This window comes from Geotrypetes seraphini, chromosome 4, assembly GCF_902459505.1.
Source record: "Geotrypetes seraphini chromosome 4, aGeoSer1.1, whole genome shotgun sequence".
NCBI lineage: Eukaryota > Metazoa > Chordata > Amphibia > Gymnophiona > Dermophiidae > Geotrypetes > Geotrypetes seraphini.
The window spans coordinates 242,535,454-242,549,732 of record NC_047087.1 but is presented as its reverse complement, the minus strand read 5'-3'; the positions used below and the strand labels follow the sequence as shown (position 1 = coordinate 242,549,732).

The window sequence follows — 14,279 nt, the reverse complement described above, 5'->3', positions numbered from 1 at the left end:
CACAGAAGCACACCTCACGCCACCAGGACTCACGATCGTTCAACAGCGCATGCGCGCTCTAGGGTTTTATTATTATAGATGTTCAGTGAAACTAATTAAACAAGTTCTTCAGTAGACTACAGTATTTCATTAAATAAAGTACCTGGAAGACTGAGCTTCACTTGGAGAAGTAGGGTGAGTGAGCTGCAGGGGAGGAGGAAGAATAGTTACAGAGACAGTGCCTTAGCAACTTTCAGTCCTGCCTTTCCCTGTAGCCTGTTGTGTGGCTAAGCTTCCTTAAGAATAAGAGCATAAGAATAGCTTTACAGGATCAGACCAATGGTCCATCTAGCCCAGCATCCTGTCTTCGCAGATGCCAATTCAAGTCACAAGTACCTGGCAAATATCCAAATAGTAGCAGCATTCCATTCTACTGTCCAATGTCTGTCTCTACAACAAACTATGGACTTTTCCTTCAGGAATTTGTCCAAACCTTTTTAAAAACTGGCTGCATATCAGGAATTTGTCCAAACCTTTTTTAAAATTGGCTGCATTAACCGCTCTTATATCCTCGGTAAACGCATTCCAGAGCTTAACAATCCTCAGAGTGAAAAATTATTTCCTCCTATTGGTTTTAAAAGTATTACTCTGTAACTTCATTGAGTGCCCCCTAGTCTTTGTAAATATTGATGCAGTAAAAAATCAATCCACTTATATCCGTTCTACACCACTCAGGATTTTGTAGACTTTAATCATATCTCCCCTTAGCTAATGGATATAGCACACCAACACCTCAGCAAAGGGAACAGGATACTACTTATCCAACTAGATCTTTCAGCAGCTTTCGACCTAGTGGATCACAACATACTACTCCAGATACTAGACGCCATAGGGATCACAGGTTTGGTACTCAACTGGTTCCAAGGCTTTCTAAAAACTAGAACTTATAAAGTAAAGACAAAAGACCACATATCTGACCCTTGGTCAAACCCCTGTGGAGTACCACAAGGATCTCCATTATCACCCATACTTTTCAACCTCTACGTATCCTCACTGGGCACCACTCTAGACTCCCTAAATATAGTCTCATTCAGCTACGCAGACGACATAACAATCCTTCTCCCCTTCAATACCCAAGACCCCAACTCATCAGGACGACTGAAAATAACTCTGGAAACGGTAGAAACATGGATGACCAACCACAAACTGAAACTGAACACTGATAAAACCAAATTCCTGCTGCTAGAAAAAGACAAAGAACCTACCTTAACTGATCTGACGACAAATGCAATCACATACCCAATACAACCAGCACTCAAAATCCTGGGAGTAACAATAGACAGGAGATGCACAATGCAGACTCATACTAACAAAACCATCCAAAAAGCCTTCTACACCATGCGCAACCTGCGAAAAATAAGAAAATTCTTTGACAAAATTCAATACAGGATCTTAGTCCAATCACTTGTACTAGGACTTGTAGACTACTGCAACAGCCTTTATCTACCCTGCCCCGCTTACATGACCAAACAATTACAGACAGTACAGAACACAGCACTCAGACTTATCTACTCGCTAGGAAAATACGATCACATCACTAATGCCTATCTCGACTCACACTGGCTACCGATACAAGCAAGAACTCAATTCAAACTATACTGTTTATTATTCAAAGCACTAAACGGAACAGCACCTCTCTACCTAAACAGCCGCCTAACCCGAAACCTCTCAACTAGAGTAAGGAGAACCCAGACTCCATTCACCTACCCCTCACTCAAAGGCACAAAACGCAAAAAGCTATATGACAACCTACTTGCTACACAGGCCGCGAAAATTGACCCCACCATATCCAAGCTGCTGACCACAACTACGGACTACAAAGCGTTTCGAAAAGATATAAAAACCATACTATTCAAAAAACACATCCCAATATTATAATCTACCATCATCTTCTCTCCCTTCATAACCTACTGCAACTCACAACCAACTGCAACTTCGTCCCCATAGGCAACATCTAATCTAGCTGCATCGGGCGTAAAGCCAATTCATATCTAGAAACACAGTCTCCCCAAATACCGAAAAAATCAGATATAGCAACCTAGGAACAGACGATTTTTGGTAACATAAGATTATGCGTTGTAATATTATGTAAATTAACATAAGGTTATGCGTAGTAATATAACATAAGGTTATGCTTTGTAATATCATGTAATGTAAGTTATGCAATGTACTGGAATAATAAGGTAAAATAACATAAAATAACTCTACGTAAAGTCTTGTAAAGTTATGTAAGATAAATTATGTAAGATAAATTATGTAAACTTAATGCAAGTTATGCAAGCACGGTAAGGATAATGTAAAGTAACACAAAGTAACTCCACGTAAAGTTATGTAAAGTTATGTACGTAAAGTTATGTAAAGTTATGTACGAAAAGTTAAGTAAAGTTAGGTTTGCAAAGTTTGTAAAGTTATACAAATAATTGTATTGTCATCGCCTGGAAATGTCCAGCCATCTTCTAATGTAATCCGCTTAGAACCGCAAGGCACAAGCAGAATAGAAATCACTAATGTAATGTAATGTAATGTAATGTAATGTAATGTAAGCTGTCTGACCAATGGGCTGTAAAAGAAGGCGGGAGCAGCTGCTATATAAACAGTGCTTTATCAACATTCAGTCCTGCTTTTCCCTGCAGTCTATTGGTTGGCTAAGGTGACCGGTCACTTGAGTCTCTTCCAGTTACCTTAGCCTCTCTTAGCTCACAGAAAAATGATGTCAGCATGTTCAGAAATGTTTGAAACTTGCTTTTACGCTTGTACTATACATTTGTCTCTCTTTGCAAGAACTAACAATAGTCTCCCATCATACTGGGATTAAACTTTCCCTGATATCTGCTTTCCATTACCTTGCTATCTTGATGAAATCTTTCCCCATGCTTATCGCTGACATCACCAAGATTGGGTAGGAAGAAGTCGAGGTGAGAATGTAAGAAGTGCATTTTAAGTGACATTCTGGCACCCATTAGCTGATATGCTATCAGCATATTCTCCACAAGCTCATCATAATTCTTTGATCTGTAATTACCAAGAAAATTCTGAACAACCAGCACGAATGCTGTTAATTCAGAATAGCAGACAGTGCAACACACATGAGTTGCCTACGCTTTATTTTGGTCACCAACTTTACAGCCAAAATAATGCTTGTATGCACTTTGAAGTCTGCTGGACAGATTCTTTCGCTGATCTTGTGCAAAAAAATTTCTACAGATATAACAGAAATTATCAGGATGGTTAACAAACACAACCTTGTCTGTTCATAATAATTATAATATCTTAGACATAAACAAACAAAATATAAAAATTCACAGGTAGAAAAAGCAGTACAATCACTTTTTAGTATAAACCAGTGGTTCCCAAACCTGTCCTGGAGGACCCCCAGGCCAGTCGGGTTTTCAAGATAGCCCTAATGAATATGCATGACAGAAATTTGCATATAATGGAGATGCCAGGAATGCAGATCTGCTCCATGCATATTCATTAGAGCTTTTTTGAAAACCCGACTGGCCTGGGGGTCCTCCAGGACAGGTTTGGGAACCACTGTTATAAACTTTCAAATTACTGGTATATGTGATTGATGAGCTGTCGTAAAATGCAATATTGTGTTACAGAAACAGTAAACTACCGACGCTTCACGGTAGCAATATTGACGAAAATGATAGAAACACAAACTGATGCATAACCTAAAAACAGGATGTGATAGACAAAAACTGTTTTCAGATTTAGAGTCAGCATGTGGCATTTAAGGTACAGGTGACATGCTTGTTGACCAGTGTTATCATACAATTATTTTTATTGTTTTTTTGACCACCACCCTCTGAAGTCTTCCACTCAGCCAATCATTGCATGGGTGCAGTTTATGATTAGCTTTTGAATGTAACTCCTTCTTCCTCAGATCAGAAATAAGCAAATGTTGGCAAAATTAGCATACAGTATATAAAGGAAACATGAAAGCATTTCAGTGATAGTTGGAGACAAAGAGGTGTCAAAGCAATTTGAATTTCTTTGTAGTGGGAAAGTTAGTTATGGTCTTTGTTAAGTAGGAGACAGAGAGATGACAAAGCAGTTTATGTTTCTTTGTAGTGGGAAAGAAAGCCGAGGTACTTGTTGAGTCCTGTCTGGTAGGTATCAAAATATTTTATCATTTTGATTTCAAAAGCCTTATGTTATATGATTGTCTTAAAATTTCCTTTTAGTATTCTCTTCATAAAATTTTTGGGGCAGTGGTCAGTTTTTCCAAAGTGCTGTCCAACAGAGGTGACATTCTGATTGGCATAGTAATTTTTAATATATCTTTGTAAGTTGATCCTAGTCTTTAGCATCTGGCCTGTTTCACCAATGTAGCAACCTTCTTCGCACTTTTTGCATTGAATGATTTATACCACTTTGGAAGATGAGCACGTGAAGGATCCCTTTATGTTGAGTGACCATGGAATCCTTTGAGATGTTCTTGCACATTTTTCAGCTTGCCACACCGCAAGGATGTGTGCCATTCTCTTCTTTGAGGGTTTGTGTAGGGAGTTTGCTTACCAGTTTCTGTTTCAGATTAGGTGATGTAAGGCTAGCACAAGTAGAGCTGGGAATATTTCTTTTAGTAATTCATCTTCTTGGAGTAGTGGTTATAGTTCTCTTATAATTTTTCTTAGTTTTTCCAGCTCTGGATTGTATGTCACTACCAAAAGGGTCTTTTCTGTCATTTTCTTGTCCTTGTAGTTCAATAGGTTTTCACTGGGCATTTTAAGGGATGAGGCAATATTCTTGGAGATTATTTTGGGGTTGAAAATAATGTCTTGGAAGAATTTGAAGAGTTAGACATTACACATGAATAATAAGCTTTTATTGCTGCTCTCAGCTAGGAGTTATACGTTCTACATTCCCTACAGTTTCACAAAGTTGATGGGGATCATTGTTTATGCCATAGGCATTCTGCAATCCTTAGTTGCCTTTTAAGAAGATGAAACCCTGCATGGAGCCATCTATTTTTATTGCCATGAGATTGAGAATATGAATGTTTAGGGGCTATATTATCTAGAGTATCAAGTAAGACTGAGTCCCAGCAAGATGACTGATCCTTAAGAGACCAATAAAAAAAAAGTCAGAAGGGAAAAAAGAAAACAGAGGTGGCAAGATGAAATATCAATATTGCTAAGATGTCTAAGTACCTATGTACCTCGGGGTGATGAATCAGTGAATGTTGAATCAGTAGAAAATGGACAGTGATAGTGTATTGTAAAGGACATTAAGAAATGATTAGACCAAAGTACAGAATCATACGAAAATAAAGACCAAGTCACAGAGTTCAAAGTTGGGGGGCAGAACTAAGTCTACACAGTTCCTGCACAATATTCAATTCCTTGACTAGATTATTCCATGTACTGTCATGCATCATAATGCACTGCCATGCTCTATTATGTGCTGCCTTACCACGCTTTGTAATATCAGGCACTAAAATATACTGTCAAGCTCTATTAGTTATCGCAATGTCATACCAAACTCATAACATCACCACCCCATGCTGTATAAGTTCTTGTTCTGTCATATCCTAGTAAGCATTGCCATGCTTTTGAGTGCTATCATGCTCCCCTATCTATTGTCCTATCAGGTCATGATCTAAAATGTACTGTCATGCTCTATATTATAAGAACATAAGAACTGCCATACTTGGACAGACCAAAGGTCCATCAAGCCCAGTATCCTGTTTCCAACAGTGGCTAACACAGGTCCCAAGTACTTAGTTAGATCCCAAGCTGCTTTTCCTAGGAATAAACAGTGGATTTCTCCAAGCCATCTTAATAAGGACCTATGGACTTCTCTTTTAGGAAATTATTCAAACCTTTTTTAAACCCTGTTATGGTTTATTATGTATGTAAACTAGTAACCCATCTGAGCTCTTCTGGGAGAATGGGTTATAAATAGATTAAATAAATAGACTAAGAAATAAATAGACTAAGAAAAGGATTTGCCCTAGAATCATAAGGATTATTCATAAGGACATTAAAATCTCCTAAAATAAGGGGTTGGAAAATTTTGAAACCATGTTAGCTAAAGTCTAGCATAGATTGTCCCATCTTTTTGGCAGATAGAGCTTGAGGGTAGTAAAGTAAAAGCATATGTAGGGGAATTGGAAAAGCAATTTTTAAGAGCAAGAGTTCTGAAAAGAAAAAACTTGTGTCTAATAACTCAATGAGAATCTATCAGAACAGATAAAAGCTAAGCAATCACCCCTACGAACTAAGCAAAAAGCAGAAAACACAGTATAATTTGGGGGAAGACAGGCATACAGATGGGAGTCCTCGCCTGATTTAACCTAAGTTTCAGTCAGACATAAAAATCAAAATTCTGTAAGGATAAAAGGTTGTAGATATAAGGGGATTTGGATCTAATAAATCTACGATTATGTAATTAAATCCCATTTAAGAGGATGTGAATAACATGAGGAGAACCTAGTAATAGTGCAAGAGACCAAACTAAGGAAAAGAGCACAGGGGAAAAATCCTTCTTACAATGGAGAATCAAAGAACAAACAGTGAAGGTGACCTCTGTATTCAATGAATTTTTGATTTAAAGGCTCGACACGTATGTGTTTCAGTCTAACCTAATACTTTACCAATTCCCCAAAACAACCTCATCTACTCTGTATCTCCTCTAGAAATTACTAGATATCTTCTACATGTAATACCTTTGTTGTAATTCTTTTGTAATCCGCCTTGAACCGCAAGGCAATGGCGGAATAGAAATCTCTAATGTAATGTAATGTAACCGGTCTGCATCAGGAGTCTGCAGATAAATACATATATAAAAGTACTTAAATCATGTACAACTTTAAAAAACTAATAAATACAAATAAAACATTTTTTAAAAACAGTCACCAGAATAATGTTACTCATGACCAGCAAAGGTATTGTGACCTCATGCTAAAGTGCAAATAATGCATAACATCAAGTTTCAAGTTTATTAAAAAAATTTTGATCGAATCGCAATTTCAAGAAATTCAAAGCGATGTACAATAAAAATGGGGAATACAGACAAAACGATTAATAACATTGGCATAGACGATCACAACTAGTAAGCTACTAATTAAACAGGAGGGAGGTGCAGGGGAACTACAATTAGAATAAGAAAGATAACAATAAAAGGTCAAAACATGACAGGAAGAAATGATAAACAAAGCCTCGTATGAATCCTATGTGTCGAATGCATCTTTATACAAAAAGCTTTTTAATAAACCTTTGAATCTATCTAATGACTGCTCTTCCCTCAGTTGTTTCGGCAGTGAGTTCTAGGTTTGAGGGGCTGTAAATGAAAAGATAGTATCCCTTTGAGTATTTATGTTCAAATCTGTTTTATTATGCAAGAACAACAGAAAGTACAACAGTAGGAAAAAAACATGTTATATGATGTCACCCAACCATATCCGCGGAGGACTGGACTCTGATGTCCCCCACGAGCGAACCCCACCCCCACCCCACGGAGAGAACACCCCCCCCCACCCCACCCACCCACCCCCAATGAACATACAACTCTCAGGCAGGGAACAGCATTGAGACAGAAAGGCACTGACTCACAAATGGAGTCTATTCAATATGCGGCTGCGACTTTCAGGGGTTAAAATGTTCAAATACGGAGTCCATGTGTGAACAAAGTCTCTGCTCCGGCGACGGGACAAACAAGCTAAGCGGGCTGCATCTTAGAGATGGGATGGACAAAAGATTTTTGTCCTCAGATCTTAATTCTCTTAAGGGCACATAAGGAATTAATAGAGGAGATTTACAAAATAGTACTTTATAGTTAGTAAGGCTGTTTTGAATGTAATTCAATGATTTATTGGTAACCAATGAGCATTCTTTAAAAGGGGTGTAAAATAAATGAAATGCAAAGACTAAACAAACAATTATGAAACGATTGTGAAAAACAGATGATCATTAAAAGACAATACTACAAGTATAACAACCTGATGATTGCTTATGATTATATTGCATACATGTGTTAAGGCTAAATAAACTAAATATGCAACCAAAGTAATATCAGTCACCATTATTGCACATCTGTTTGTTTACAAAACCTGTGTTTCCCATTATTGTTATTATTGATTGTGTAAATGTTTTAAGTAAAAATCATACCTTGATAACTGATGGATTTAATTCAATAACCCACTGACATCTTATGAGGTTGAACAATCTGTAAAGTAGCAAATGATGGGTCAAAGAATGTATCAGAGATCATAACAATTTAAAAGGACAAAGAAAAAAGAAAAGAAGAAAAATGGAAAAAGACAAAGACAAAAGAGAAAAGAAGAAAAAAAGAAAAAGAGGGGGGGGAGAAAAAGGATAAAGAAAAAAGTTGGGGGGAGGGGGGAAGAAGGGAGAGGGGAGGGGAAGCGGAGGGGAAAGAGAGGGAGGGTTGGGAGAGGGGAGGGGGAAGGGGGAATGGGAGGAGAAGGAGGGAGGAAAGAAAAGGGGGGTCTGCACTTTTCTTTGTTGTTACCTAGCTCCCTTGTTGCATCCTTGATTCTTCTCCAAACTTGGTCTGCACGTTTTTCATTGTTGCCTAGTTCTCTTGTTGTATCCTTGATTCTTCTCCACAGAAGCCTTCTCAACCTTGTATCTAGTTCTAGCTTTGTAGCAATTTCATGCCCTCTTGTTACTTTTTCCCTGAGAAAGACAATACTATTGCCGAAACTCTGATCCAAGTTGGGACTTTTTTCTGGGTATATCCTGATATATATGTTTAAGTACTTTGGTTGGAACATTTGTTTATTTGAACTAATTTTAATAAATGTAACTGTTGGGTGGCTTTAGACATCTCACTTGCCTCATCAAGTACTCCACCGCTGCTCCTAAAATTATGAAGCTATTCTGCAAAATGCACAGTAGGTGTTTGCTTGTAATACAATTGCTCTTATACCAAATACAGTACTTTTTTTGGCAGAAGTATAAACAGTCAATAAGATCTATACATGATATTGCAGCTAAAATCATTATTTTTTTTTCTTTAGGATAGAATAAAGAAGTATACACACATCAGAGTTATTTGTGTAACTAGTGAAATCTGCACAATATTTTCTGTGGGGTTTTTTTTTTAGTTAGATCTTTGAACAACCTTTCATACCACTGATCATAAGATATTGCTCAAAAGACCACTGAGGACTCTCTGGGATAGCCGAATTGATGGCAAATTAACTAAGCTGCAGGAAATTTTCAAAATTACTCCAAATGCTCTCTGTGCAGTACCATAATGTTTGATATCATTTGCAGTTATATTCCTTGAATATATAAGGTTACTCAGAGAATCAATTAGACCTTTTGGGGGTAAGTTTATAAATCTTGAGCATTAAGTAGTAATAATAATAGCAAAAATAATAACTGTATTTATAATCTGCCCATACCTTATAGTTCAGAATAGCTCACAATATGTCTAAGAAAACTGGAACATATCCAGGAATTATAAAGATCTAAAATAGAAGAAACAATTTATCCTCAATGCCTACAAATTTATATAATATCACTCTAAGGGCTAGATTCACTAACCTTGCGATCCGTGTCCAATCTGTGGGCTATTGGAGGCAGGCCGACCGATTCACCAACCATCTTCATGCAAATGGGGGTGATCGGAGGCACACCCCCATCTGACAACACAAATCGTTGGTTAGCGATCCCGACGCATGCTCAGACCATCTACTTTGCCTGTAGATGGTCTGCGCATGCGTTTGCTGTCTGATTTTTTTGTGGGAGTTTATAATTTTTTACTCGCCCCCGACTTTCCTCCAAAGTCCCTGCCTTCCTTCTCCTTCTTGCCTCTGGTGCTGTTCTAATCCTGTGCACAGATCATCTTACTTTTAACTTTTTATAGCGAGCCCGTGGTTTTAATCCGCTTTAAACCCACGGGTTAAAACCACGGGCTTGCAGTGCAGGGGAAGGCCGGGGCAGAAGCAGAACAGCGCTGTGCGGCAACTCGTAACTCCAGAGTTGGGGAGGCAGAGAGCAGGTAGAGGCCGAGAGAAGGAGGGCCGAAGGAGGCACAGAGAGAGTCGGGGAGTCAGAGAGCAGGTCATGGCAGAGAGCAGGAGAGCCAGGGGAGGCAGAGAGAGAGTCGGGAAGGCAGAGAGCGGGTTTATTTCAGGGCTGCAGGGCTGGCAGGACAGTTGGAATGGAGGTGAGCGACTGGTCCCCAGCAGTCGCTTCTTGTTGATTGGCCAGCCTAATCGGTGTTCATGATTTTTGTTTAGTGAATCGCGTCCCTGCCTACTTTGCATGCCATTTCCTCTTATTTGCATGCACGGATTGGAATCGGATCGGTACACAGGTTAGTGAATCGGGTCAGAGGGAAATCGGGTCGCAAAGGGCTCACAAACCGATCGGTACACGATTGGTTTGCTTAGTGAATCTAGCCCCAAAAGAACAAACTTCATAAATAAATAGGCTTTGATATTCCTACAAAACATCCGGTAAGACAAAGAAAATTGAATTATGATAATAATCCCATTGCTTAGTTAAGCTGCCTGATAAGATAGTAATTGATCAAAAGGTTTTGATCTTTTCATGCCTTTAGGTGAAGAATAACAGAAAAAAAGTATTTGATTTCCTTGAAACACGATCTTCCCTTTTTAAAATGAACTGATTATGAAAATAAATTGGAACTAGCCCAAGTAGAACTTTATAAAGCAGGGGTTTCCAATCTTTTGGCTTCCCTGGGCCGCATTGACCAAAAAAAATGTTTCTGGGGCTGCGCAAATGCTGCAGCAAGATAGAGGAGGGAGCCGGCAAGATGGTAAACACCTGGGGGCAGCAGAGGAAAACACTGCATTGCCCGCGACCGGGGCCACACAAAATACTTCATGGGGCCGCACAAAATACTGTTATAAAGGAAGCAATAAAATTTAAAAATTATTCTCATTTAACAGGTAGCCAATGAGATTGTAAGAAGTAAAGAGATATGTACTATCTGATTTCTTTAATAAGTAAATCAGACATAAAGCCAGGACAGATAGGGAAATGCTTGAAGTCCTGGGCCCGATCCTATTCAACATCTTTATAAGAGACTTGGCAGAAGGGCTGCGAGGTAAAATAACATTATTCGCCGATGACGCCAAACTAAGCAATGTAGAGGGCAAAAGCACAACAGACGTAAATTCAATGTCCGACAACATGATGCACGACCTACTCCTACTGGAGCGCTGGTCTAGGTCCTGGCAACTCAGCTTCAATGCCAAAAAATGCAAAGTCATGCACCTGGGCATCCAAAATCCATGCAAGACTTACACCCTTAATGGCGAGATCCTAACAAGAACTGAAGCAGAACGAGACTTAGGGGTGATCGTCAGTGAGAACATGAAGACTGCCAATCAAGTGGAGCAAGCTTCATCCAAGGCAAGGCAAATCATAGGTTGCATACGCAGGAGTCATTATGCCATTGTATAGATCCATGGTGAGGCCCCACCTGGAATACTGTGTGCAATTCTGGAGGCCGCATTACCGTAAGGATGTGCTGAGACTGGAGTCGGTCCAGAGAAAGGCCACCCGGTTGGTCTCGGGATTCAAGGATCTCCCGTACGAAGAACGGCTGGATAAGTTGCAGCTGTACTCACTCGAGGAACGCAGAGAGAGGGGTGACATGATCGAGACATTCAAGTATCTCACGGGCCGCATCGAGGTGGATGAAGATATCTTCTTTTTCAAGGGTCCCGCAGCAACAAGGGGCATCCATGGAAAATCAGGGGCGGGAAACTGCACGGGGACACCAGGAAATTCTTTTTCACTGAAAGGGTGGTTGATTGCTGGGATAGTCTTCCACTTCAGGTTATTGAGGCCAGCAGCGAGCCTGATTTTAAGGCCAAATGGGATAGACATGTGGGATCTATTCACAGAGAAAGGTAGGGGAGGGTCATTGGGGTGGACAGACTAGATGGGCCGTGGCCCTTATCTGCCGTCTATTTCTATGTTTCTATGTTACCTGTATGTAAACCGCTTTGAGTGTGCCTGTAAAACTACAAAAAGGTGGTATACAAGTCTCAATCCCTTTCTCTTTCCCAAAGTCTATTCTGAACTGTCTGTAATGCTAGGGTTATTATTAAAGAACACCCTAGATAAGCAATATTATATAGTAGTCAATCTGACTTAGAATTATTGATTGTACCAAAATCTTAAACTGAATTAAATTAAAATATTTACGAATACTTCTGTTTCCTATGAAAAATCTTTCTTGTTAAATAATGTAACTTATGTTCCAATTTTAATATACTAGCCCCCTCCTTTATAAAGCCATGCTAGCATTTTTAGCACCAGCCTTGGCGGTAACAGCTCAGATGCTTATAGGAATTCTATGAGCATTGGATCTTTTACCACGGAGGTGGTATATAAATAAAAGCCTAATATAGTAATAGATGATTTCACCTTATATACCATGTAATTTTAATTTAATTTATTCAATTTTTCTATACCGTTCTCCCAGGGGAGTTCAGAATGGTTTACATGAATTTATTCAGGTACTCAATCATTTTCCCTGTCTGTCCCGTTGGGCTCACAATCTACCTAATGTACCTGGGGCAATGGGGGGATTAAGTGACTTGCCCAGGGTCACAAGGAGCAGCGTGGGTTTGAACCCACAACCCCAGGGTGCTGAGGCTGTAGCTTTAACCACTGCGCCACACACTCCCTCATCTATTCATGTAGTTAACATGAATAGATGAGGGAAGATCAAAAAAGTTATTTTATCAGAATTCAGTTTCAAATGTTATGTTTATACAAGGGGCTGTTGAAAAGTTCTCAGCCCAACCAACAAAGTTGGGACAGTCTCCATCAAGAGCTATACACTAAGGGCTCCTTTTAAGAAGGTGCACTAGCGTTTTTAGCGCGCACTACACTGCTCCATGCGCTACACGGAAAATACTAATGCCAGCTCTATGGAGGCGCTAGCGTCTAGTGTGCACTAAGCATGTGCTAAAAACGCTAGCGCACCTTCGTAAAAGGAACCCTAAGAGGCCGATTCTATAAACAGGCATCCTGATTGTAGGCAGCAGTAGGCATCCTATCGCCGTCTGGCAGCCTATCAGGATGCATGTTTGTTTTTTAAAAACCCCTAGGCAGGCTGCCTACACTGTAGATATTTGTTGTGGATCCTCAGTGAAAAACAGTAAAAAAAAAAAAAAATGTACATAGTCAATGGAACTTGTATACTGCTTTTTTTGTGGTTTGTGAAAGCAGTTTACGTAGATACAGGTACTATTTTGTATCTGGGGCATTGGAAAATTAAGTCACAAGAAGCAGTGCTGGGATTTGGTCCTACAACCTCAGGGTGCTGAAGTAGCAGTTCTATGCCTAAGCTACTCCTCACCTCCAGATTCAAGATATATAGAAACATAGAACATAGAAAGATGACGGCAGAAAAGGGCTATAGCCCATCAAGTCTGCCCACTCTACTGACCCACCCCATTAAGTCTGAGTGCTAGTGACCTAGTTCCTTAACTCGACCCTCGTAGGGATCCCACTTGGATGTCCCATTTATTCTTAAAGTCAAGCACGCTGGTGGCCTTGATCACCTGCATTAGAAGCTTGTTCCTGTGATCTACTACCCTTTCTGTGAAGAAATACTTCCTGGTGTCACCATTAAATTTCCTTCCTCTGAGTTTGAGCGGGTGCCCCCTTGTGACCGAGGGTCCTTTGGGAAAGAAGATGTCATCTTCCACCTCAACACGTCCTGTGATGTATTTGAATGTCTCAATCATGTCCCCCCTTTCCCTTTATTGGTTAGTCCAATAAAAGTGTATTATTTCTTTCTTTATGTTTCTACATACTACAGTTATTAGAACAAACTGAGCTATTCTCCTCACAATTACATTCCTCCTATCCCAGTCCTGACTTGTTACATTCTATTAGCTCACAGTTACAATCTACCGTATTTTCACGCAAATAACACGCACCCGTATAAAACGCGCACACGTGTATAGCGCGCAGAAATCACGATGATAAGCACAAAAACTTTGGTATAACGCGCTCACGATTATACCGCGCATGCTGCCCGACTCTCCGTTCACCCCCCTGACTTCCGTGCTCTGCCCCGCCTCTCCGTGCGCTGTCCCGACTCTCCGTTCACCCCCCCTGACTTCCGTGCACTGCCCCGCCTCTCCGTGCGCTGTCCCGACTCTCCGTTCACCCCCCTGACTTCCGTGCACTGCCCTGACTTTCCGTGCGCTGTCCCGACTCTCCGTTCACCCCCCTGACTTCCGTGCACTGCCCCGCCTCTCCGTGCGC

General features: G+C 40.1%; 1 long non-coding RNA gene across 1 annotated transcript in view; it reads left to right on the top strand.

Moving 5' to 3' along the window:
* The first annotated feature begins 56 nt into the window (after positions 1 to 56).
* Positions 57 to 14,279, top strand: part of LOC117359229 — an 81,324-nt gene continuing 67,101 nt past the window's right edge. Inside the window, exon 1 of the long non-coding RNA XR_004539191.1 lies at positions 57 to 174. This is a non-coding gene — a long non-coding RNA (uncharacterized LOC117359229). The remainder of the gene's footprint in view (positions 175 to 14,279) is intronic.